The sequence below is a fragment of the Melanotaenia boesemani genome, chromosome 2 (genome assembly GCF_017639745.1).
Source record: "Melanotaenia boesemani isolate fMelBoe1 chromosome 2, fMelBoe1.pri, whole genome shotgun sequence".
NCBI classification, from domain to species: Eukaryota; Metazoa; Chordata; class Actinopteri; order Atheriniformes; family Melanotaeniidae; genus Melanotaenia; species Melanotaenia boesemani.
Genome location: NC_055683.1, coordinates 8,886,698 through 8,913,917, shown reverse-complemented (window position 1 = coordinate 8,913,917; position 27,220 = coordinate 8,886,698). Strand labels below are relative to the sequence as shown.

Below are 27,220 nucleotides of genomic sequence, written 5' to 3'. Positions count from 1 at the left end.
AGTAATAGTTATAATTCTTTTTCACACATAGGTACAGAACCATTGAGTTATGGAAAGCACAACTATCCGTACATTCATGGTGGAGGAATTGATATTCCAACATATAATGTGTTCACATGGGACCGGATCCTTTAAAGAACTGGGAAATATGACGTAAATGTGACATTTGAAGCGTTTTCTGTGGTAATACAGACTAGTTTCTTTCCACCAGGTCCCCATAGCTATTGTTTGTCTCAGACCAGCACCTTTGTTCCGCCTGGTGTGATCTGGAAAAAATTAGTCTGGAGACATTTCGTTTTCACGTTGAAATCAGCGTCAATTAAAGGTAGCAGGACATTTCTATATGGCTCTATGGTGCGACTTAACCACAGGTCTGTAGTGGTGGTGAAACATTTGACTCTTGCCACGTCTTTAACAACACACTCATGACACTCATCATACAGGGCAGAGAGAGACAGTCCACTAAAATGGTGTTGAGATGGCAGTGATGCCGTTTGTCCAACGTGTTGATGAGTTTCTTAAATCCCAGATTGTTCACTGTGTTAATTGAGAAAAAAGTTCTGTTTGTTTATAACTTTTGTCTCTCTGTGACTCTGGGAGCTGGTGGATTATTTAGTCGTGACTCACAGAAATTGAAAATTTTTATATTTTCTTGTGTCACGTCACAAGCCCCCATGTGCACGTCTGTGTGCACGACCGCAACATTTCACATGCACGACTGTCGCCTGGCTGGAGGAGGGAAGCGATTTCCGCTTCCTCGTGCAAGTTCCATAGAAAATGATGGAGAAGGAGCGACGACGCCTCCCGTGTGTCCAGCCCTTAACTGGTGAGTTAACTCGTGCAGAATAAAACTAAAGCGGTCGGGGCTGTGGGAGGAGTCTGCAGCTGTGGGAGGAGTCTGCAGCAGAGCGCTGCATTGCCAGTGGCGCTCAATTTGCAACTGAAAACAGCACAAAAAGAAACTGCGAAGGACAAAAACTAATCGGACCATTTCATTTTTATGATTGTTGAAAACCCAGATCGTAATTGCGATTAAAATTTGATTAATCGCCCAGCCCTAGTTTGTGCTGTAATACAGTGATCTGAGTGCTGTCAGTTTATATTGTCCTATTAATTAATATTGGATAATCTGACGAACTTATGCAATAATGGAGTCTGCAAGTTTCTGCCAGCTTTCCTTTCTGGCTTTTGCTGCAGCAACAGTGTTGCTTTTAGCCTGAATTATATTTTTAAATTCTTCATATTTTTAAAGAATAATAGTCTGCTCCTCCATGGTAAAACACACTGCTCTGCAGGGTTTGTCCATGAGTAAGTCAACCCATGTAACGGAAAGAAATCCGGGGTATGTTAATCATGCTTAGTCCAGGCCTCTGAAGTCAGCCCCACCCATCAACCAGATTAGATTAGTTCTTGAGATACATGATGTACTTTGTTGTTTGAATCAAATGTTCAAACTGTTACTGATTCTCTGGAAATTCTCAGCCACCATGCTGAATCCTTGTTCACTCATGATGTCTTTGAGCATGGACACAATAACAAGGTTAGAAACCTGATTTTCTCTACAGGTGGTCCTTCGGTCTGCATCCACCATGAGGGCTGATTATTTTTGTCAAATATATAATTTGTGTTTTTCTCTGTAACTTTCTCTCCAGGCTGAGTGTGTGTGGTCTCTCAGAGACAAGCTGTGGACCTCTGTCCTCAGTCCTCAGCTCCCAGTCCTCCAGTCTGACAGAACTGGAACTGAGTAACAACGACCTGCAGGACTCAGGACTGAAGAAGCTGTGTGGTGGACTGAAGAGTCCAGACTGCAAACTGGAAACTCTCAGGTCAGGATTCATCAAACTAAAAGTTTAAAAATAGTTTTTATTAATAACTAATAGAAAACATGTGGAAGGTGTTTGTATGATTGTCTATGATTTAGGCCTCTTACACTACATGAACTTACCGGAACCAGTAACTGGTCCAACAGACTGAATCTTTCAGAACATATAAAATCTTTGTTCCCCTTGACAAAGAAAAATTGTTTGGCATAACACAGCAACCAGACTATCATTCTGCTTGTTATGATGCTGGACAGGACAGGTAAAAAACAAACAAACAAAACAACCAAAAAGAATTACAGTAACCTCATGGCAAGGAAAAAACCACGTGGAAACATGACAGATGTTGTGACAATGGAAAACTGACACTGAGCGGTATAAACACAGAGGATCTAATAGGAAACAGGAGAAATTCATTTGCAATTAAACCCGGTGAGCTAACAAACAAGAAGAAAACACAAAACATAAGGAGAATGAATTTCAAATTATAAACACGAAACCAGAAAGACAATGGCCCCAAAATAATCACAAAACTAAACCATAAAAACACACAGACTATGAAAGAGACAGGTACAGACAATCAGCTTTAGTTTCACAGCAGTTCTCTCAGAGTTTCTGTCATACGTGTTGTTTTCTGCAGCCTGTCAGGATGTCTGATCACAGAGGAAGGCTGTGCTTCTCTGGCCTCAGCTCTGACCTCCAACCCCTCCCATCTGAGAGAGCTGGACCTGAGATACAACCATCCAGGAGACTCAGGAGTGAAGCTGCTGATGGCTGCACTGAAGGATCCACACAGACTCAGGTATGGAGAGGCTGCTGCAGCCACACAATGTCTGATAGAGGAGGAAGATCTGCAGACATTTTCTCTGTCCTTCACTCAGTCCTGCTTCATGCTGGATATGAGTGTTATATGAACCATCACACATGTAGGAGCCTTTTTCCTTTGCTCACAGCAGATATGTGAGTAGGAGAGTCTCCAAGGAGAACATCTGCAGGAACAACAGTGATAACTGTCTGTTACTCAGAGTTTCTTCAGTCTGGAAACATCTCTGCAGGTTAAAGGGACATTCTGTCATAGAAACATCTTTTCTGTCCTCTGACCCTGGATCAGACACAGAGATGCTCCAGGAAATGTTAGCTTAGCTTAGCTTAGCACAGATATTTATAAAAGCGTGTGAACAGTCATGTTCTTGTAAAGTTCTCTTTAGAAATCAGTCCATGTGGAAATGTGCACGTGTTGATCAGACCTGTATTCCTACCTCTGTATAGATACATTTAAACACATGATGGATGAAAAGCTTCCCATGAATGATGATGCTCAGTGATTCTCCCACTTACTGGAGGCTCCTGATGCTGAATCACAGCAACAGACCCACAACATGAATTTAGATGAGACACATATAGAGCAGGAAGTATTCTGGTCCCTGAAGACTCGTTCCCTCTAGATTCTTTCATTCATGTCATCTTCTGTTGGTGCCGGTGCTCCGTGCAACGTCACACATGAGTGTCGTTGCAGTTTTTATCAGTTTCCTTCAATTAGCTGCACACAGCTGATCACAATGATGGAGACAGTCAGTGGAGCCCCTCCCCCTGATCTGATCTGAAAAGAGGAGTTAGACAGGAAAACACAAGTTCTTTACTTCTTCATGCTCCTGAAGTCTGGCTTAGTGTTTGATGATCTGGACTCATAATGAGGACATGAATGAAAATGACTGAGAGAGTCACTGGATTTCTGTCCAGACTTTGTCACTTTACACTCAATATTCACTCAGCAGTCACATGACTTAAATGTAGGTTGTTTTACCAGAAAATGCAGCGTCATGCTAAAGATTTCAGACCTGCTGGTGGACTGGATTCCTGTGGGACTGGATCAGGAGTCTTCCTGTATCAGTGCTGCTGATCAGTGGTGTAAATAGATGATAAGGACCTACTGGAGCCACTAGGAGGCGGAGTAGAGCCCTACTGTCCCGTAGGAATGGACTGATAACCACTGATAATGCTGCTTCAGTCATGTGATCGGGTGCTGGAGGAGGTGATGGAGATGGCAGTGTGTGTGTGTGTGTTGTGATGAAGATGATGATGTTACATCAGGTTTCCTGGTTAACGTGAAAGGACTCAGTATGTTCACAGCTGATGTTGAGGAAAGATGAGACAGACTTTCCTGAATCCTGTCACATCCTGTATTTCAGCAGCTGCAGCTCCATGTCTGACCACCAGAGGCAGTCTAACCTCTCCTCTTCACTCAGGACTTTAGAGCTTTGATGATCCCATGCTGCTGATTCAGTAATTACTAATTCAATCATCCATCAGATGATCAATCAGCTTCAATAACAGTGTAGATGTTGGAGTCAGTAGAAGCTGGTGATGTGGCTGCACTTCAAACTGGAAATGAATCAGCAGACTGGATCAGATGTGGAAGAAGTGTGGTGAGTTGATGCTGCTGATCCCTCTGATTTGTTCCTGCTTTAGAAAGAAATGTGTTTGTGTCCACACAGCAGCAGGATCTGCAGGAATAATGTGAGGGAACAAATCCTCAGTGTGGTGATGAAGCAGCTGTTAGTGGTCAGTAGGAAACAAGCCGTCACAGCTCCAAACACACACATCATGGCCTCAAACAGAGTCTCTGACAGTCATTTAGCTTCATGTGCAGGAAAAGAAGCCACATTAACATTTCCCAGCTGAGTCACAACAAAGAATCTGAGCCAATCTGCTCTGCAGAGGAGATTATTGTCAGAAGCTGATCAATAAGACTTCAGGGCAGAGAGAAGATGCAGCTCTTGGTTAGATCAGGAGTTTCTGCAGAGTTCTTCATCTGTGAAGAGATGAAAAGGAGAAGATGGTTGAAAGAAGAAACTGGGACTTCCACAAAGCAGTTTTCTTGGTGTGGGTGTGGACCAATCAGCTTCCTGATTCTGCTCCTTCTAGTCTGGAGATGCTGCAATCAGGTGGACGTGTGCAGATGTTGGACTGTTCCTTTCTCAGTGTAGAACAAAGTGTGTATGAGAGCCATGTAATGTCCATGTTAGCATGCTCTGACCCCACTCCTCCTTTCAGGGTGGAGCCTGCTGGAGAACCATGGTTGAGACCAGGAGGTGTGAGGAAGTGTAAGTGTGTTTTTCATTGGATTCATCACATTCAACCATCTTCACACTGTCCCATCACTCATTCATCAGTCAGCATCAAAGTGTCAATAGATCAATAACTGCAGCTGGATTGTGTTTGTTCTCCATCAGATTCCTGTCCACTCACCATCCACATGAACACAGTGAACAGAAACCTCAAACTGTCTGACAACAACAGGAAGGTGACATATGTGGAGGAGCTTCAGTCATATCCTGATCATCCAGACAGATTTAACTGGTCTCCTCAGCTGCTGTGTGAAAATGTTCTGACTGGTCGCTGCTACTGGGAGGTCGAGTGGAGAGGAAACGTTTTTATATCAGTGAGTTGCAGAGAAATCAGAAGGAGAGGAAACATCAGAGACTGTTGGTTTGGATTCAGTGATCAGTCCTGGAGTCTGAGATGCTCAGATGATGAAGGTTACTCTGTCTGGCACAATGAAAGAGAAACACCAATCTCCTCCTCCCCCTCTTCCTCTTCCTCCTCCTCTGTCTCTAACAGAGTAGCAGTGTATGTGGACTGTCCTGCTGGCTCTCTGTCCTTCTACAGAGTCTCCTCTGACTCACTGATCCACCTCCACACCTTCATCACCACATTCACTCATCCTCTCTATGCTGGATTTGGGTTCTGGTTCAGGTCTGGTTCCAGGTTTGGTTCCTGGGTGTGTCTGTGTTGAGTGTAAAGAGTGTGATGGTAGCAGAGAAACTCTGACTGGTGAACAGATAGTTCAGTCTGTACATGTCTGTCTCTTTCACTCAGAAACATCTTTTCAGATTCATGGATTCAATCAGTTTGTGTGTGAAACTCTTCTAAATGATTCCTTGGAAACTTCTTCCTCTTCCAGTCCTTTAAAGATGGAAGCTGTGCTTCTTCCAGGATCCACATGTTGTTTCCAGTCAAAGCTTCACACTGAATATCAGGATGTTGTGTTCACTTCATGTCAGCTGCAGTTAGTTCCACTTCATGATGCTGGAAATGAAAATCCTCCCAGTGTTTCACTCTTAGTTTGTTTGCTTCATTCTGTCTTTATTTGGACTTTCTGACATTTTCACATGTTGAATTAAAGATTCATTTTCACATCACAAATTTCATGTTTTGCTTCATTTTTCACCACAAATGTTTGACTTTCTACTTGAAATGTAGAATTTAAAGAATTTTCATTAAAACTTTCACGTATAAATTTTATCTTTATTTTCATTCAGATTATTTTAGACTTTTTGTGAAAATATTTGATGTTTAATCAAAAATAAATATGATGTAATTTCTTTTACTTCAGTTTATGTGGTTTTAATATTTTATCTCAAATTTCATTTTATTTTTTATTCTTACTGATTTTATTCTAGTAACTCATTAGAATTTCATTTTAGAAGTTTTAACATTTTTCATCATGTTTCAGTTTTTTTGTTCGTTGTTTTTTCGTTGTCTCATCTTCAATCTTTTTCTTGATGATGATGATGAAGATGAAGCATAAGATAAATAAACCAGGCTGTTTAGTTTTTATAATAAAGAACAAATATAAAGATGTTCTAACTTTATCAAATGTAGAAAAATGAAGGCAGGAGTAAAATATAAGAAGAATAAAAATAAATGAAGCACCATAATGAGAACATGCTAGAACAATTATTATTGTAAAATATTAGAGGAAAATAGAAGCAACATAAAAGAGATTAGGAAAATATTAAATGGTATTATTAAGTATGGGTCTAAGGAAACATCATTTTCTGATTATTTTACTGAAAATGGTAAAAAAACGAGCAACATAAACACAAGCAGCAGCTTTAATGAGTTCTTTGTTACCGTTGGACCAAAGCTGCAGAGAAATGAATGAAAGTGGTGCCTGAAGATGATGATGAAGAAACAATAGCAGGAAACGTTAGCTCCATGTTTACATGTAAAGTCCAAGGAAATGAGATAATAAATATAGTAAGTAAATGCAGGAATAAGACACCAGCAGACTGGAATGAAAGTGACATGGTAACACTCACAGAGGTTATTCTGGGAATTTCTAAACCGTTAACACACATCTGCAGTTTATCCTTTCATACAGGAACATTTCCAGTAAAATGAAAATAGAAAAAGTTTTACCGTCGTTCAGGAGACAAACACCAGTTTACAAACTACAGCCCGTTTCATGGCTTTCACAGTTTTCTAAAATCCTGAAAAAGTTCTTTATAAAAAGACTGGATAACTTTATTGACAAACTAATATGTGATCAGACTGTCAGTTCGGATTTAGAAGCAACAGATCAGCATCTCTGGTGATGACGCATTTAATAGAGGAAATTACTAACTGTATAGATCAGAAACTCTCTGCAGCAGGTTATTTATTGACCTCAGAAAGCTTTCCACACTATTGATCATGGTGTTTGATGAATAAATTGGAGCGGTGTGGGATACGAGGGCTTGTGCTGACATGGATTCAGAGCTGTTTAACTAAAAGGCAGCAGTATGTGATGATTGGTGAACACAATCACATTGTTTGGACCTTGTTTGTGGAGTCCCGCAGGGGTCCGTGTTGGGGCCAAAGCTCTTTATTCTCTACATAAATGATATGTGGAAAGTCTCAGATACATGAAACTGATCCTGTTTGCAGATGATAGCAGTGTTTTATGTCCTGGAGAAGACTTGCAGCAGGTTCTGGAACAATCCCACAGGAAATGAAGGAAGTAAAAAGGTGGTTTGATAGAAATAAATTAGCAGTGAATTGAAATAAAACAAAGATGATGTTTGGAAGCTGTGGTACAGATGCTGGGAGACAAGTGAAAATAGAGGATGTAATAAGTGAAAGTGTTTATGATTAGAAATTTCTTGGTGTGATTATCAACCACAGAAAATGCTGGAAGTCACATATTAAGTTTGTTCAGACAAAAATAGCAGAAATACTGCAGTTCTGACCAAATCTAAACGCTTCTCGGATCAAAAATCACTTTATATTCTGTAGGGGAGAGTGGGGTCATTTGTGCCAAGGGGCAAATAGTGCCCCCCTGGTATCTAGAAAACCATGGAAGAAAATGGTCATGTGACACATATTTTTCAAGAGGCATCCATTTCACTCATCCTCCAAAGAAGGGAGACACATGGCTTGAGAGGGAAGCACATTTAATTTAACATTTAAAAAAACATTTTTTTTACCCTCCAGAGTAAAATTTTTACAATGAAGGTGTTTTGATTGCTGTGTTTGAACAATTATAGACAACTCTGAAAATAGTTCACACACGTTTTAGTACTTTAGTAAGCGACACCATGAGTCTATACAGTTAGCATGATGCTAGCTCAAAACATCTGGGGGATGCATTTTTTTCAAAATGGTGGGCTTGGGGTGATTTGTGCCAAAGGGCCTGGGTTACCCCATCTTCTGATTATTTACTATGTATTACTTCATTTGAATTTTATTGTTAATTGTACATTGTATTCTTACCTTTGATGACTAAAACTATGCAGCATTCTTAATTTTAGACCAAAATCCATCATAGCACACAAATATAAACGTAAGACAGACACGGTTTCAGCTCCTCTTGAGGAGTTGAAAAGAGCAGTGAAAGAGGTGCAACAGGGGAAGAGTTACGTCAGGTTGGAAAGGAATCTGCAGGATGACCATAAAAACACACAAAAATAGGAAAAATTAAAAAGTCAGGCTATGAAAAAACAGCAGTTGCCGAACAAGTCTTCAATCAAAACATGGAGAAACAGCCAGTTGACCACATGAAGACACTAGCAGTAATGTTTCATGGCATCGGTGTCATGAAATGCCGTGAACTGGCTTTTGAGTTGGCACAAAGAAATAACATGGACATGCCTGCCAGCTGGACCAGAGACAAACAAGCAGGTTAGAGTAAGTATAGGCTACTGGATGGTTATTTGGAGTGGATAGCTTCAACTTAGCCAAAGCTGAATGTAAATTACAATGTGCTGATAAACTTTGAACCTTTTCTAGACTTGATGGGTTCAATGCCTTTAAAGTACGCTACCATTTGGCATTTGGCGTTCCTGAAGCAGCCTATCTGTCTGCTGGTGACTGTCATTGTGAAGTTTGCAGGTAAAAAATCCAAATCCTATAACTATGTTGGACTGAAATGAAAAGAAATGAAATAATACTTTATTAATCCCTTTGGAGGTCCTCAGGGAAATTTGTGTTTCCAGTACATCCCGTCCAAGACTAGACAGCAACAACATATAACACAAACAGGATCGAGCATACTGAGGCAGCAGCCGTTTCTACAGCGCTCCTTTTCATTAGATATAGGAGGAAAGGTAACATTAGGGGAATAAGATGCGGCTGTGAGTGAAAAAAAAGGCATCTCCACGCTGGGCCTAAGGGCCCCTTGTTGAGATACAAAAAAAACACTCCTCGGTACATAAAGCACATGACTCAGACATTCACAACATCAGAAACACATGGCGGGGGGGAGAGGGGTCTCCCATCGCAGTAGAGTTCAACCCTGCGCCCGGGAGTGGAGGGAGGGGGGGGGACCAAGGCAGTGAATCATCGGGGAGGTGCATCTGTAGTCGTGTATGTGAGTGTGGTGATTGTGTGTGCGCAGTAAGTGAGCATGCGAACTTGTCCCAGTTCTCCATCTCCAGTCTCTGCCACCTGATGATAGTGGGCATCCATGGGAGCAGATCCAGGTAAAAGTTCACCGCCGTGAGGAGGGTGAGGGGAGGGTGGGGGGACTGAGCATCCGTTAACATAACATTCCAGGGAACTTTTAACCAGCCATCCAAGTCCAGTACAGGGAGCCGAATTTGATAACAGCATTTGTTTTGGTTTCAGGCCAGAGCTGTTTCGTCTGCCTTGAGTCTCTCAGTGGTCTCACTGGCGACTCTCCAATCATCCACAACTTCTCCAAGTCGGTGTCCACCTTAGTACAAGCTCCGAAATCGCAACCAGCTTGCCATCCAGAGCTTGAATAGACTCCATTTTACGATTTAGCTCCTGCAACGCCAAAGCCTGATTGTTCATAGCTCGACACACACCGGCACAGAAATCCGGCAGCTTGCCAGTGGCTGCCGACAGTGTCCGAATTTTGCCATATGCCAGGAAACTGCCCGCTCCAAACAGCAGAAACCCAGTTATCATGAATCCGAATGTATAGATGTCTTCAGCATCCTCGACAGACAGGATCGACAGGCACATGACTTTCCACACTCCGCAGGAATCCATCACATATCCAGCCGAAAATGTTCCACCAGGACAAGCAGGCTCCCCTACGCCTGTTTTCCGGTTCGAATAAATTTGGTCGATTGCGTTCAGGGACCAACTGATCAAATCCATAGTTCAAGATTTGAGTTTTTGGAAAAGAAATGCAGAGAGAGGCTCAGAAATAACAGGACAAGTAGCAGGGCAGAGTGGGGAGAAGGAGGAGAAGAAAAAGCGTCTGCCTTCGTCGAGAGTGGGAAGTAGAAGTAGTGGTGGAGACCGTTGAAGGTGACGAGATCAGAGCAAAGTTTCTGAAGCAAAGTTGTAAGAGGTCTGTTGATGGAAAGCCCATCTTCACATTTAGAGAGGATGATGAAGGAGTCACCCCTAGAGGTTATTCTATTCTACAGTCATTTAGCAGACACTTTTATCCAAAGCGACTTACATTTGAGAGTAAGAACAACACAAGCATGAATTCAAACAAGATGGGACGTCATAATTAAGTGGGCATAAGTGCATGATTTCATCACACAATATCATCTTGGGCATAAGTGCACACAGCTTCTTCAGGACTTGGTTGAGCCAAAGAGCTGGACAAATCTAACTCATTCTAAGTGTGGAAATGCTCCTTATACAAGTGAGTCTTTAGCTTGCTCTTAAAAGTGGATAAGGACTCTGTGGATCAGACGGAGTTTGGTAGATCGTTCCACCACCGGGAAACAACAGAGGAGAAGAGTCTAGCTACTGATTTTGTGCCACGTTGTGGTGGGAGCACTAGGCTTCTTTCACTGGCAGAGCGTAACTGTCGAGAGGGAGCTTAGCTCTGGATTAAGGAGTGGAGGTATACCGGAGCCGTTTGGGTTATTGTTTTGTAAACCAGAAGCAGAGCTTTGAATTTGATGGGTGCTGCAACTGGAAGCCAGTGAAGAGCAATTAGCAGCAGAGTGACATGAGCTCTTTTGGGCTGGTTGAAGACCAGACGTGCTGCTGCATTCTGGATCATCTGCAGAGGTTTAACTGAGCATGCAGGCAGGCCAGCCAGTAAGGAGTTGCAGTAGTAAATGCGTGAAATGACCAGAGCCTGGACCAGGAGCTGGGCCGTGTGTTCAGTCAGGTAGGGTCTGATCCTCCTGATGTTGTAGAGAGCAAATCGGCAAGATTGAGCAACCGAGGCAACGTGGTCCTTAAAGGTCAGCTGGTTGTCTACCATGACACCAAGATTCCTGGTAGAAGACGTAGGCACAAGTGTGATTGAGTCAAGCTGTATGCTTATCTGTGGCAGTAAAGAAGGACTGGCTGGAAAGACAATAAGCTCAGTCTTGGACAGATTTAGCTGAAGGTGGCGATCCTTCATTCATGCGGAGATATCAGCAAGGCATGCTGATATTCGCATTGAGACGGTTGTGTCGTGAGGTGGGAAAGAAAGGAAAAGCTGAGTGTCTTCTGCATAGCAGTGGTAGGAGGTTATGTTCGCAAGAAACTACCTACACCATAAAACCTTAGTGGTACAGCCAGAAGGAGCAGAAGTTCACATTCCCTTGCAGCATTGACAAGTGGGATGTTCAGCAGAAGCTCAAATCTGTGAAGAGATTCAAATGCAGATGATTTGGTTCTCATTTTGGATTTTTTATTTTGTAGGATATAGGTAGGATGTAAAGTAGGATGTTAAGTTATAGGCCTAGTAGGCTGGAGTCAGTTAGGTGTTCATGTGACAGTATAGGCTTTGTTACAGAAAAGTGGCCTTTAATGTTTTGCTTCAATGATCAACGGCACAATTTACCCCAGTCTATTCTCTGTGCCACAAAACCACTTTTTTTCTAAAGCTGTATTTCTCAAACAGTTTGTTTAAGATCCAAAGTGATTGTTCCTAGGGATGCACAACATCCTAAACTATATGTACATATTTTAGTTGGAGGCATTATTGTACTCCCCTTGCTTTAAAGGCACTTTAAGTAAAAACTGGCACTACTTACCCCACTCTCCCCTACTGTTCACTGGTTGTACCATATTTAAATGATGGTGTTGAGCTTTAGGGAAACACAAGATTCTCTGCAACCGTTAAATATACAACAAAAAAGCAATAAGGGTCGTCTGCAGAGTCGGATATAGGAACATACACATCTGCTACTGTGGAAGTTAAAAACAGTAAAATTCAGTGATTTGGTTAAAACAGCAATAATAATGTACAAAGCTAGAAATAATTCATTACCGACCACATACAAAAATGTTCTTTAACCGTGAAGGAGAGATAATCTGAGGGGAAATTACATCTGAAGGTTTTAAGTGTGAGAACAACTATGAAAAGCACGACGGAGTATTAGGACCACACTAAGAAAAACATGTGGAGGATGATTTTTTTTCTTCCTGCATCACTTAGAGAATAAAGTAGAAATGTGGAGAATAAAGTAGAAATGTGTAGAAAGTTGCTTCAGAGATCTATTTGATCTTACCAGAGATTTCACAGGGATACAATTTTTCTTCCAGAGCAAATAACCCTTGGAGAATAACTTCACGATAACTCTGACCCTGAAATTGTCTTTGGTCCAAACCGAGGGGCTGAGTTTGAGCCAGATGACACACCTATTCATCAGCCTGATACACTTGTTTGCTTTAATGACATGACTGAAGCATTTTCTGATCCAGACATTTTGACCAGTCCACTGGAGGTGAGGCGATTACTCCCAGATAACACTGAGGAAGCTGGTAGTGGGTCAGGCTGCTTTTTGGCATGAATTCTACGATCGCTGCACACTGGGGACAACAATGAAAGTACCTTCACCAGACATGATTTCAAGGCTGATACCTGGAAAGCCACTGGCAGAATTCTCCTTAGAGGACACCAAGATTACCACCATCTTCACATTAAGCTCCGCCCCCCTTTTTGGAGGAGATGTTTTTTGGAGAAGTTTACAGTGACTTGACAGAGGCCTTTCTTCAGTTTGTAAGCAACCAAGAGCGAGAGATCCTTCGGCATCTTTACAAGATTTCTCCTCTGTCCAACCTGATGAGCTTCTGGAGGTCCTCGACAATGATGCTTGCAGAAGAAGGGTCCCAGCAGACACCCTTAAAGACATTGTAATAGAAATTTCCCACAAGGAGCTTGTGCAGAAGCCAATGTTTGTTGTTGCTGCTGGAAGGACATCACAAAACCTTGGATCAATCTAAATGATGAACAGCTGACAATGATGTATGCAAACCTTAAAGCGACATCTAAGAAGGTGTTAAAGATGTTGAGATTCCCAGCAGATTTGACAGCAAAGCAAAAAGAGCTTGAACATCATCTTAGAAGATATATTGGAGAACTTGATGAAGAAAAACTTGGGAGGTTTTTGAGATTCTGCACAGGGTCAGATTTGATTATGTCAGACAGTGTAACTGTGGAGTTTATAGTCATGTCTGATTTCACTAGACGGCCAATTGGTGGCACCTGTGGAAAGTTTCTGCAGCTACCTGACTGCTACCAACGTTTCCCAGACTTCCGTGCTGAGTTCAATGACATCCTTGAGAGCAATGTTTAGGTGATGGACATTATCTAGGACACAGTATGTTGCTTCATAGCCATGGCTGTAGCCATATTGTTGCCAGGCCAGGGTTTCTAAAGCAAAGACAAGGACCAGTTTTTCTTAAGTGATATATTTCTCTTACTAAGTTACATGGAACCTTTAGATGAAGCTTGTTCAAAGCGTTCACTAAGTTCACTAAGCTGTAGGATGTTATCATTTGCTCTGTGAAACACAGAAAACATGTTAATGTCATATAACGTGACATGCATGGTGGAGGGTTTTTGGTTCTGGAAATGCTGTGATTGCCCACAATTAGGGAGAATTCTCTAAACAGAAAGTCTTGTTCTTTGCAGAGAGGATGGAGCTCATAACTTTGCTTTCTTTTAAATAGCCCACCCTGGCCTAGTCCTGTTATCACACTGTTTAGACTTTATTTTGTAAAATAGAACTGCATTAATGGCTCCAGATAGCAGAGCGTCTATTTTCCTTTAAAGCTTGTTCATTTCTTTATTTGTACATTTCTACAAAGATAAGATGTGAATGGCATAGTTAAGTTTAAAAAGGAGCTATTTACTTAAAAACTGTGGCCAAAGACTGAATGCTGCTTGTCTTCAGGTCTCCTGGATTCACACTGCACACTAAGTGAAATGGAGAAACAAATTGTGTGTGAAATTCTTACAACCTAACATGCACAGGCAGTTACAAATGAGGTAGTAAGCAAAGTTGTTCCATTTGGCGGGTGAGGAGGAAATAACCTGCAGTTTAAGAAATCTCAGTCTTCCTACAGTCTTGCAAGACAAACTGTTTTTTGTGAATGTTCAGTTATTTTTTTCATAAATATGTTAACAGTAATACATTTCCTAATTCAGTATGTTTACATTTCTGCATATTTATTTCATTTCATAGACCCATTGTAAATAAATTGGAAATGTAAGTGGTGTACAGGTTTTGTTATTTTTCCATAAAACCTTTACTTAAGGTAACTTTATTATGGTATATTAAGTATTGGTGATTTAAGTGTTCATTAGATTTTTCTTGTGTTTTGTATTTGAAAGGCTGTTTAAATGTTTGTTGTAAACACTAAGCAGAGGTATTTTGTGGGTTAGTCTTTTACAGAAGTTGATGAGAGAATGTCCATGCTTTGATATTTAAAAAGAAAGAAAGAAATTCTATTTAATCTGTGTGTGTTCTTTTTTAACAGTTCATCAAGTTAAAGGTGGATTCACCGACGCGGAGGCATGAACCGGTTGCCTCCGTGAAGTCCTTTATTTTATGATGATGGCCACCTCGGAGGGCATTATCCCGCTTATACCATGGTCCATTAAGAAAGAAAAAATATTAAATAAATTATTAATGTGTTAATGTTGTTTTTTACCGGTAAAATCGTAAGTTTTTCATAAGAGGCGGCTGAGTGGACTATTTTGTTGTGGTGCGTTGCCAAGGTAACCGGTTCTGACACAGAACCTGCAGCTCGGTCGGCTGCAGTTATGTTACGTGACAGAGTCATTTCAGAGGCGGGTTCAGCTCTTACAGCCTGTGTGTGTCCAGAGTATGATGCAACATTTTGTTTCAAACAGTCAAAGTCCACAGATAGTTTCCTACATGTTCAATAAGCCTGCAGGCGGCTCTGATCTGGCATCTGCTGCCCGGTGTCTGAGTTTCTGTTGCCACGGTTACCAACTACTGTTTAGTCAGCACATGCATGTAGAGGACAGAGGGGGCTTGCTGAATACGTATATTTTTAAAATAATTCCATTTCAGATGGTATGTCGCGTCAGCTATATTCGGCCTTTCATTTAATAGATTATAGAGAAGTTTGCAAAAATGATGCAAAAGTTTATGAAGACAGGACATAGTGGCCGTGAGAGCTCTACTAACTGCAGCTTAGTAAAACACATTCAAATAGATAAATGATCAGCAAATTAAGAATAAATTTTCATCAACTCAACTGTACAACAGACAAGCTGGTGTTATGCTCCAGCCTGTTGAACTCTCTCTGCTGTCATACAGCAGGGCCATTTTTACAGAAATAACACCTAAACACAGTCAAGGTAGAATGATACAAAAGAAAAAAAACCAGATAGAGGCAATGATTTATGTGTGTTTGGTAAAATGTAAGAGGTGACAGGTCTCAGACTTACTGCGGATGGGCTGAATCAGATGAGGAATGACAGGAAGGATCTTGGACATTCCAGCATTTCATGGATTCCCTTACAGGCCAAGAGCTCCAACGGATGATCAGTTTCAGATAATCCGTCAAAGAACAGTGGCAGGTTGTAATCCAGCTTCTCAATATCCACCTGAAGACAGAAATGCTCATTTGTACATTTATGTTCAGGTATTCTTGGCAACTGTCATTAGCAGGGAAACAGAACGAGGGGAGGGGGCAAGAATCCTCATAATGAAATTGTTTTTCTTTTTGAACAAACCACAGAAACATGCTTTCAGTTATCAGATTAATGTCATGAAGCCATAAGTCAAGCTTGATGTCACCACCCCGTCACGCAAAATAGATTAAGAAAACTTTTTTTTTCTTTAAGAAGAACAATAATAAAAAAAACAAAATTATATTTCAGACTGAAATCAGATATGCTGAGTCAGCTAACTTACCATGTAGTGAACTGGCAGCTAATTAATGTTGAAATTTACTACCCTGTCACATTTTTATTATGAAGGGGTGTTACTGATGAAGCATATATACCTGTGCAGCTGTTTTAAACTTGAATTACGTTTTCAAATATTAATGTCTAATAAAGGACACTTTACTGCTAAGAAAACACACAGATTTTAGAAATGATTTAATATGTTGATGGTCATTGTGTGCATAATGTCCATAACAGGGTGGTACAAGAATGACTCCCAGGTCTGAATAATTATAAGTAATATTACAATTAAAGGTAATATTAAAATATTTTGTACTTGTGGAATAGATTTATTAAGAAGTGGAAATGACACCCGTTTCATAGAATAACTCAACAAATAAACTGCAGTTCCACCATCAGCCAGTAGAGGGCTTGTAACTGGCTTATTCTATGAAACTGGTGCCATTTGAGTCCTTAACATTTGATGACATTAAAAATCCATAAAAATGTGTCCAGCTGTGTTTGAAATGTTCCAAGTTGTTAAGATATGTGTTTTTAATCACATAATACGAGGCAATGCTCATTTAAAAGAAAAATATACAATCTTTCATCATCTTTAATTGGCACATGGAATATACATGTGACATATTAACAAAAATATATATATTTTTTTAAACAAATGTTTTATTATTTTCAGGATAAGAGGGATTTTCTTGACATTATGAACTATATTTACTAAAGAATAAATATTATTTTCATTTATAAAAATTACAATTTGAGTGTCTCCCTTGGTATAACTTATGTTTCCGTCACACTTACTTTTTAGTCTGTAAAGAATATATTCTTATTTTACAGGGCATCACAAACAGAAAATGACATCATGTGAGCCTCGGATCCAAGTTCAAAAGCAGACAAGTTCCCACATTATGTGATATTTGATGTTATTATAGGTTGGATGGGGTCTGACAAGCTTGATGTCACCACCCCGAAACCCAAAATAGATCAAGAAAACTTTTTTTTTCCTTTAAGAAGAACAATATTAAAGAAAACTAAATGATATTTCAGATTGAAATCAGATATGCTGAGTCAGCTAGCTTACCATGTAGTGAACTGGCAGCAAATTAATGTTGAAATTTACCACCCTGTCACATTTTTTATTATGAAGGGGTGGTACTGATGAAGCATATATACCTGTGCAGTTGTTGAATTTATAGGCAGAAATGTGGATAATGAAGCAGTAAAGGTGCATTGATGGAAGTTATTGTGCATATTGTGAATATTTCTCTCTCCTCACCATCTAGAAGCTGTGAGATTCTCATCCTGCTTTCTGTCTGTTCACCTGATGCTGATATTCATCACATATTGTTCCTTCTGTGTTTAGAAGGAAGCAGCTTCACAGCTTTAAATCCATCCTGCTGACTTTTTACCTTTTAGTTAGTAAATCCTGAACATTTCATCCTTCTTTCTCATAAATATGTGATTTTATAAATATATATGTAGAAATATTTTAACTGTTGCTGTTTAAAGAGAAAACTGATGCTAAACCTGTTTATGTGTTTAGTGCAGGGGTCTGCAGCCTTTCCAATCCAAAGAGACATTTTTCCCTCAGCCAGCTAAATAAAACTACTTTAGAGCTGCAAATGTTACCAGACTTTTCTAAAAGGAAACTTAATATATATTTTTAATGAAGAGCCACCATAGGATATTTGTTATTTCTGAAGAACCACATTTTTATTTCTGTTTTCAGGTTTTAAAATAAAGAAAAACATAAAACCTTTATAAAAAGAGGATAGACAGACTTTCTTCTAAGGGATGTAGATATTTGTGGAAAATGATGTAAAGTAAAAGAAAAAAAAGTCCCTGGTTTCCAACCTAATGACAAGAAAGATTTAAAAAATATTTTAGCCACGTATTTAGAGACATTGTGGAAGGTCCAGAGAGACACTTGCAGCTCCAGAGTCGCAGGTTGGAGACCCCTGATGTCGTGTTAGTAAACCAACATTTACTGTATTTTCTTTATATAACCGTAGGCCTTCTTTTAAAGGAAAGAGACATTTTGCACGTAACAATGCGATTAATCGCGATTAAAAATTTTAATCGTTGCCCAGCACTACTTTTTTTTTTTTTTTGTAGAAGTTTGTTATAGAATCTTACAGCATCACATTTATCCAGTCTGTTTGAATACTGCTTTAATTATGTGGCCTGTATGGAGTCTTATATGATGAAGTCTGCATTAGTGCTCCTCCAGAGCTCAGGTACAGTTGTCCAGCCTTAGATATTCATCATAATTTCACTTCTTAATAAGGTGTACAGTTCAGCAGCAGAAGATGCATCTGTAGGAGCATCCATCCCTTTTCCTGCATTAAAAGACAGCAGAGCTCAAACACACTTTCATCACATGGGTTTTGGTCTTTGGGTGAACACTCTTGCTTGCAAAGGACCAACTCCACCATGTCACCGGGTTTCATGCTGTCCTCTGCACCATACATCTCGGGAAGTGTGTAGATGAGAACAGGGCGACCTCCAATAACACCATGGCCGGACTTTGCTCTTATCTTGTGTGAATTCATCAAGTTCATCCTGCATAAAAACAAACAAACAAAAACTTTTTATATAAACCAATGTTTGCATTACACACACACAATCCAACCGTTGCTGCGTAAAACCAACTGATGTGGGATTTTTTGTAATAAAGCCACGGAACAAAGACATGAAGTTAAAATTGACGGTGACAGGACTTTGCGAGTCGCTGCTCTCCAAGGTGCTGACCCGCGTACAGGTAGAAACATGTTTATGGTCAAAATGCTCTTTTTCTTTTGCCACTCAAACTGCCAAAGCTTTTATTGTCAAAATGTAGTTTTCACTTGCTTAGTAAGATTGCTCGCTCCTCTCAGCATCACAGTTTTACTCTTTAATTCTATTTAATAGAAAAATGTTTCTGTGTTGTTTTTCTTTGTGCATCATTATTATATCATTACCACATGAAGAGCATCGTGCATTTAGCTGCTATTCCCGTTGTTATTCTGTAAACCAGGTTTTACCTTTAAAATGTTGGTTCATGTGTTTTGGCCATGGGGCAGTCATGACAGACAGTAAGCTATAGAAGAATAAGAGGACAGATGTCTGGAGACTTACCTGAACTAGATTTAGGAAGCAGAATTGGATAAGACTTTTATCTAAGAAGTCACCAGAGAAACGTCCATCACCTTGGAGAGTTTGGAAAAGGTTTATCCAAAGTGGTGCACTTTGTTTCCTCAGGATTCTCCACCACGACTCCATCCGCTGGTTTGCAGTACTGCAGCCGTAGAGGAAACTTTGTCTCTTGCTAAACTATCTGCTTGATTCCTGCACAAAAAGATCATCATGTTCTCGATGTGGCCGTTCTCAGTACCTCTGTCAGCACATAGTTGCTCCATCTTAGGGGGAGGTCCCAGATCCCAGTTTGGGAACTACTGTTTTAGAAAAATTTAAACATCAAGATATATATTATGTATCGCTAAAGCAAAAAAACTAATCTTGATATCAGTTGTAGGCCACATCGCCCAGCCCTACACATAGTCGGGCTTTTTGAAAAGACCCTTACAAACATGTAGCCTTTGGGAAACTTAATGTTTGAGGCAAACAGCCAGCAATCACCCAGCGAGCAGATGATACCACCATGTTCATGAAGCAGTTAGTAAATGGGCTGTGCCAGTGCTTGCAGGTGATTGGCTGCTGATCCTGCGTCTGCAGCTCCGCCCTCTTCCAGGATTGGTCGCCAGCAGCTCCGTTGTCTCTGTGATTGGCCAGTCAGGAAGACTCCTCTATATAAGCTCCTGATCTCCTTCATTCTGGGCAGCTGTGTCAGACTGGAGCAGTTCTCCACTGAGGACTGGGTTCTGGCTGTTTACTTCTGTCCCAGGACGCTCCAGTCCTCAATACACCTAAAAGTATACACTAAAGAGCGTATGGATCAATAAACATGTTTGAGAGTAAAGGATTGTTAGCTTTTATTTCCATTTAAAATGTCCCTTCTGGCTGGTAAATAAATACATGTAGAGAATTATTTATTCCCAGTCAACATGACCAGGAAACGTCCAGATAGCAGATATTTTATGGCCAGTTAATGTACTTCATTAGTGTTCTGTGTATTTAATTAGGATCCGTGTTTATAATCAGGGTTTTCCAGGATCGGGACGACTTGTGGAAAAGTGTTCAGTTCTTTGTTTGCTGGACTTTTATTTGTGATTTATTTTTTCTAATTTTTTTCAAAGACACTGGAAGCCGAGCTGCTGTGTTCGAGTGTTTCAACCATGTGAACAGTTGGACGGCACAAAACTTTCTACAACTCAACAGTTCTAAATCTGAAATGATCTTCATCAACCCTCCTCACTCCACCGCCCATATTGAAGACAGTCTTGGTCCTCTCTCCTCTAACATCACCCCCTCTGCCAGAAACCTGGGTGTTATACTTGATTCCAATCTTAATTTTCATCTTCACATCAAAAAAGTCACCCAGTCCTGTTTCCTTCACCTCCGCACCATCAGTAAAATCAAACCTGTCCTCTCCCGGCCCGATTTAGAAAAAGTTATCAATGCTCTCATTTTCTCCAGACTCGACTACTGCAGCTCCCTCCTCTCCGGTCTTGACAATAAATCCTCTCTCTCCTCCAACTTGTTGAAAAGGCAGCAGCTCGGCTTCTCACTGGTTTTAGCAGAAGACAACATATGACCCTGTTTTAGCCTCGCTGCACTGGCTCCCTGTACGTTTTAGAATTGATTTTAAGGTTTTACTGATTACTTTTAAAGCTTGTTTAGGTCTGGCACCCGGCTACATGACAGAGTTACTGACACCCTACGAGCCTCCCCGCAGCCTTAGATCCTCAGGCAGGTCCCTTTTAGCTGTGCCAGGGTCCAAAGTCAAGACCAGAGGTGACCCAGCTTTTTGGCTCCGAGTCCCTCGACTCTGGAACGACCTGCCTGAGGAGATAAGGCTGCACCATCAGTTTTCTCTTTTAAGTCACTTCTTAAAACACACTTTTATACACTGGCCTTTTTATAACCTTTTTATTTACTTATTTACTTTTTTTCTGACTTATTTATTGTCAGACTTCTATTTGTCTGTGGAAATGTACTCATGCATGTGTCTCTTCTTTGTTGGTTTTATTACCTTACTTTGCTGTGTGCTGTTCAGCACTTTGTAAACCTTGTTTGTTAAAAGTGCTGTACAAATAAAGATTTATTTATTTCTTTATTTAAAAGTACAAATGTTCAGCTTTCATGTTTAGAGTGTGAACTCTCTTTATGTGTGATGGAAAGAAACTCTGGGTCGGCCTGATCCATCACATCTACCTGTAACGTCCAGCTGCAGCAGACCCAGAAAGAGTGCTGACACCAAGACCACCAAGAGACCAGGACCACTAGAAGCAGGACCCGTCTGGACAGAACCTGGAGAACATCAGAGAACAGGTTTATTGTGAACAATAGACGTCATTGTTGACTCTCTTGGTGCTGTCCAGGTCAGGTGTTTCTGGTGGCCTCAGGTGCAGCGTTGACTGCACTACAGTAGCTACTTCCACACTGTCTACATGTGGACTGTCTTCTTCTATGGTGCTTTTAAGAGCTTACTTATCCCAAACGCTGCTCCTGCCCCTATCAAACAAAGCCGCTACTGCAGTTTTAAATCTGAGAGGGTTCTCACTTCACACAGTTTGTCCGTTCAGAGACACCGTAGTAAAAATGGTGGCACAAATGTGGCAGCTGCATGTCTGTGGACGTACGCCACGTAGATATAAACGTCTCATTGTAAAAGAATAAAACATGTTATTTTAGTAAAGTGTTTAGATGCCAATAGAAGCAGTTTCTGATGATATGTGACATTTTCTGTCAGTGACCTTTGTTTTTGTTCCATGCTGCATCTTTAAGCTCAGTTTTGAAGCTTCCTTTAAAGAACTCTGATGTAATGGTGTCTCCCTGAGGACCCAGAAATTCAGCCACACACACACACAGTGATAGATTCCAAGAAAGTAATTTATTCAGTCCGGGTAATGGAGGAGATGAGCAGGGTTTGGTCCAGTAGGAAGCAGTGGCGCCTTCCTCAGGTAAAGCAGGGGATAATATCCTGAAAGGACTCCAGAAACAGTCAGGATGATCCACAATCCAAACAAGCAGAGATTTAAGAAGCCAAGAGTCAGTAACAGGGGTAGGAGGCAGACTACTTAGCTGGGGCAGGCGAATATCCATGGTCGTTCCAAAACAGGTCAAAATCCAGGAGAGCACAAGGCAGGAGCAGTCCGACAGGGGATGAGGCAAGAGAAGTCCAAGGGCCGTAACTGGGTCAAACACAGGAATCAGAAAACAAGAGTAAACGCTGGACATCAACAAGGGAAAACAATGCTGACCATCTGGCAGGGAAGCAAGGACTGGAGTGAGCTTAATTAGGGAGGGGAGCAGGTGAAGAGAGTGAGCAATCAGGATTGCCACAGGTGGAGCAGATGAGCATGATGAGGGACTGGAGGCCCAGCAGAGCAGCAACCATGACACTCTGACATGTTTTTATATTTCAGGTTGCCTCACTTTAGTCCAGCCACGGTCATGTTTTTCCCAGCATGCATCATTCTGACCAGTAAACAGGGATTATTGCTTATATCCAGGTAGAAGTATGTTTTCAGACGGCCTGTACATGTTTTACTTTTCCCTGTGAAGAAATGCTGAGTGAAAAGTTGATGCTGAAATCAATGGATCCATTCAGCTCAAAGACGTCATAAAAACTTGTATTTAGACTCAGTTTCAGCTCAGATGAATTAGTTATTAAACTGCATGTTTCTATGTGCAGTTAAAATGTTTTCAGTAAATTCCTGCATGGTGCAAGTTGTCAGTGATGTTTCCAGCTTTGATCCGTCATTATGAGCACGTTCCAGCCTGATGCAAAGCTGCCGTCTCCCTTTCACACTCGCTGCTTTAACACATTTATTACATGTTTATTACAACTGATGAGAGAACGCTGAAAAACCAACAAGACACATTTAACCAGCTTTTATTTTCATTTAGCTTGTGATAAAAACATGAAGTATTAAAATCTTCTTAAACTCTGGTTTTTGGAGGCCATGTTGAAACAAAGTGTGAACGGGTTAAACATCAGTATTCTGCTTTACAGTCATGGTGGCCTGGAGCTTCCAGCTGCAGTTGGTAAAAACAGTTAAACAGCAAACATGCCCGCATTAAAACATCCAGTCTGGAAGCAGCTAACCTACCATGCAGGTTTCTGGACTTTGGGAAGAAAGCAGAGATCCTGGGAAAAGCCCACATGGGCAAAGTGAAGAGGAAACTTCCACATAGCTGAGGTTTGACCACGGGGCCTTCTCTGGGAGACGATAGTACCTGCAGGGGATTTTATATCGGTGGGAATCTTTGACACAGTATTGAGGCCTTGAAGAAAAGTAGACTTGTATTTCCACTAAATAGACTCAGATGTGTGTGTGGGCAGCCTGAAGGAATACATGCTAACAAAGTAGCCTGAAGTGTTTGATTCATACATAAAAGCAGCTGCTGGAAAGTTGTCCACCTCCTCATGGCCTCAAACAGACGTCTCTGTTTTCTTTTAGCTCTGTGCTACATTTGATGGAATTACAAGTGAGTTAGCTTTGAACATGTGATCAGAATGAAGCAGCACTAGACTGTCTGAAGGCGTATTTCCACCATTGTAAAGCTAAACTGAGCTGATGTCATTGGGACCAGGTCACAGATGCTTTAGAAATGACTTTGGAGGGAGAAATCATTGGTTTTTATCTTTTGATAAAGGTGGATTTTACACTGAAAATAAAAATGTAAAACTTCTCTTATCTGGTTTAAGGTGAAATTCTATGTCCAGCTACAATAAATATTTAGTGAAATCCCTGCAACGGCTCCTGGATGTGAAAGTAGATTTTAGAGCCTTTTTGGAAGCAGAAAGTAAACTGAGAAGTTTTTATTTTTCTTCATTTAGATGTTCACTTCCACTTTTTTGGGCTTTTTGGCACCAAACTTGCATATTTGCTGCTTCTGCCGTGTGTTTGCCTCCATATGTTGCTTTTATGTATTTATCCCTGGAAAGTTCCTCGTCTTCCTCCATCTGTTCCCGACTCTAGGACCAAAGTTTGGATTTGTAATCATGCTGATGTCCCACCTGTCCACTTCCAGGCCTCCCAGCGTTTATTTCTCCTCTAATGCTCCGTCAGGGACCAAGCAGTAAGGCAGCAGGATGCAGGTTTGCTTCGAAACTGCTTCATTTACCCCAAAACCTGAAACCTGTCACCACATCCAGGATTTAACTAAACATCCTGACAAGAGGCCAAATAAATAGAAGTAGAGTGAAAATCCGAAGTAAAGAGAAGTGAAAGAAATGAAGGAATAAATGAACAGAAACAAACTTCCTGAACAATCAAACAGGAAGTTAAATACCAGTTTAGAAAAGCCAAAGTAAACACAAAGAGGGGAAATAAAATGGCTACTACATTTTGAACCAACCTCAAAATGAAGCCCAAACCCCCCCAATGACTCTGCAGTGTCATAGGGGGGTTGTGGTGGAATCCAATGAAGCTGCAGTAGTTTATCAGTCCTCAGACCTGGACCAGGCCTTTGCTGCACCAGGAAGGAGAGACTGAACCCAGGTACCTGAAAGAAAAGAAACACATGAATACGAACATAATCTGACCTCACAGCGTGAAGGTGTGTTCAATATTGTAGGTATGAGGAATGAAAGGAAGGAAAGAGGTGTGTGAAATAGTGTGTATCGTGTTTAGACTTCTGCTTGCAGAGACAATGACAGTGGAAATCTACTGGTGGTGAGGTGGAGATATTAGCATGTGTGGCTGGTCGTCACGCTCATACACAGGAAGTGGAGGAGAATGAAATGTGTTTATTGTCACGTCTTTGTTCCAGTTTGAACACAAGCATTTTCATGATGTTTCATGATGTCACGTTCTAACCAATGGAGTGATCTAACCTTTTTTTCATCTGGAAAGAGGAACAAAACAGGGGGACCCACTCAGTCCTCTTCTATTTACATTATTCTTAGAGCCTTTAGCAGCGGCTGTCAGGGCACAGATAGATATAAGGAGAGTTATGCAGGGAAGTGATGAACATAACATGTTTCTGTATGCAGATGATATATTGCTGCTGGTCAGGGATCCCTCCCACTCACTTCCAAAAATTCTTTCCACAATAGAGACTTTTTCATATATTTCAGGCTATAAAATAAACTGGCAGAAATCAAAGGCTATGCCTGTGTCAAAAGGGTGTTCTCAGACCCTTATTTTTCCATTTCAATTCAGCTGGATCCCTGCTGGGATGAAATATTTGGGTATTAGGTTATGCTCTGATTTAACAAACATTATTTCTATGAACTTAGACCCATTGTTACAAAAACTCGACCAGTGGAAGGTTCTCAATCTCACACTGTGGGGGAAAATTAAAACTATTAAGATGCTTGTTGTTACGCAGTTTAATTATATATCTATGATGATACCAAAAACTATTAGTAATATTTTTTTTAAACAATACAATGGGCTAATTAAAACTTTTCTGTGGAATGGCAAGAAACCAAGAATTGGACTAAGAAAATTATGCACTTTAAAAGACAGTGGAGGTCTGACACTTCCAGATTTAGAGCTATACAACACTGCATTCGAAATTAGTAAATTGAGTAGACATTGGAAAACACCAGAAGGTAAATAATGCCCAGGTTAAAACAAGCCAAATATGGTGTCGTTTTATGTCATTTATCAGATCTCATGACAAACTTTCCACTACCAAATGATTATATGCCATTCTATTTTGTTGGGTACAACCGTGCTGTTTATGTATGTTTATGTGTTATGTGTGTTTGTTCTTTGTATGTATATATAAAATGAAAAGTTAAAAAAAAAAACTTCAATTAAAAAAAAAGAATCTCTAATCTCTTTCCAGAAGTTTCCAGTCTGAAACGACATCATCACAACACAAGCACAAACATGTTGATAGCAGGAAAGAATCTGATGGAAAGGCCAGAACATTCCAGATGTTTTTCATGCTGGGATTAATGCATCATCTGAGCATCATTAGAACTGTTCACACTGAACTCGGATTCAAGTTTAAGTCCAACTTCCATCCATGTCAGGCAGGAACTAGAGACGACCTGCACCTGCTTCTCAGCCAATCACAGCGCAGCATAAACTGCCTGCCTGCCTTTTCCACCAAACTTCTTCTGTTTCCATATCTTTCCTCACACACTCTCTCTTCTTCTACATACTTGTTCTATTCTTACATTCAAAGGTCAAAAGTTCAAGTTCAAAGTTCTTTATTTGCCATTTGTACATGAAACCAAAAAAGGTCAATGTACATTGGAATTCTTGTGCAGGACTCTTTCAGAGTCACAGTATAAGTAGTAGGAGAGAAAAGATGAATCAAGAATAAGTGAACACTGTACACATTAGAAAATAAACTATAGTAAAAAATGTATAAATACAAAAAAAATAAATATAAATATAAATATAGTATGTAGCCATACTATTGTACGCTATACAGCGCTGTACAAGAGCAGAAGGTATTGTGAGATAGAGGAGTGGGTAGGGGGAGAATATTGCACATGAGAGGGAGAATATTGTACATGAAATTCTCAAGTAACTGAACACTGATCAGAGATCAGAGGAACTGCACATTATACAGGAGGGGATATAAAAGACATCATCCTGTTTCACAGGTGATGATACTGCAGGTCAGATATTGCACATGTAATAAAAGTGAGATGGTGTCTTCCACATTTTGCATTTTGCATAAGTTCAGTAGTTTTGTTTTGACATCAGCCTGACTGTTGAGAAGAAGAAGCTGTTGAAAAAGCGAGTCCTGTGAGTTTTGATACTGTCCGCTCTGCTGTGTCTGAGGTTGTACGCGCAGTGTTTGTGTCTGAGCAGAGGGTGAGCAGGATGGAGTGAGTCTCTGATGATTCCCTCTGCTCTTTTTCGACAGTGCTGCTCATACATACAGTCCATGGAAGGAAGTTTTGTGCCTATAATCCTCTCCGCAGTCTTTATGACTCTTTGCAGAGCTTTCCACTCTGCCTGTG

At 40.6% G+C, this 27,220-nt stretch overlaps 1 long non-coding RNA gene across 1 annotated transcript; it reads left to right on the top strand.

Annotated features, from left to right (window-relative positions):
* Nucleotides 1-4,264: 4,264 nt before the first annotated feature.
* On the top strand, nucleotides 4,265-27,220 carry LOC121655806. The gene is made up of 3 exons (XR_006013308.1): nucleotides 4,265-4,276; nucleotides 6,217-6,221; nucleotides 27,142-27,220. It is a non-coding gene; the product is annotated as an uncharacterized LOC121655806 (long non-coding RNA).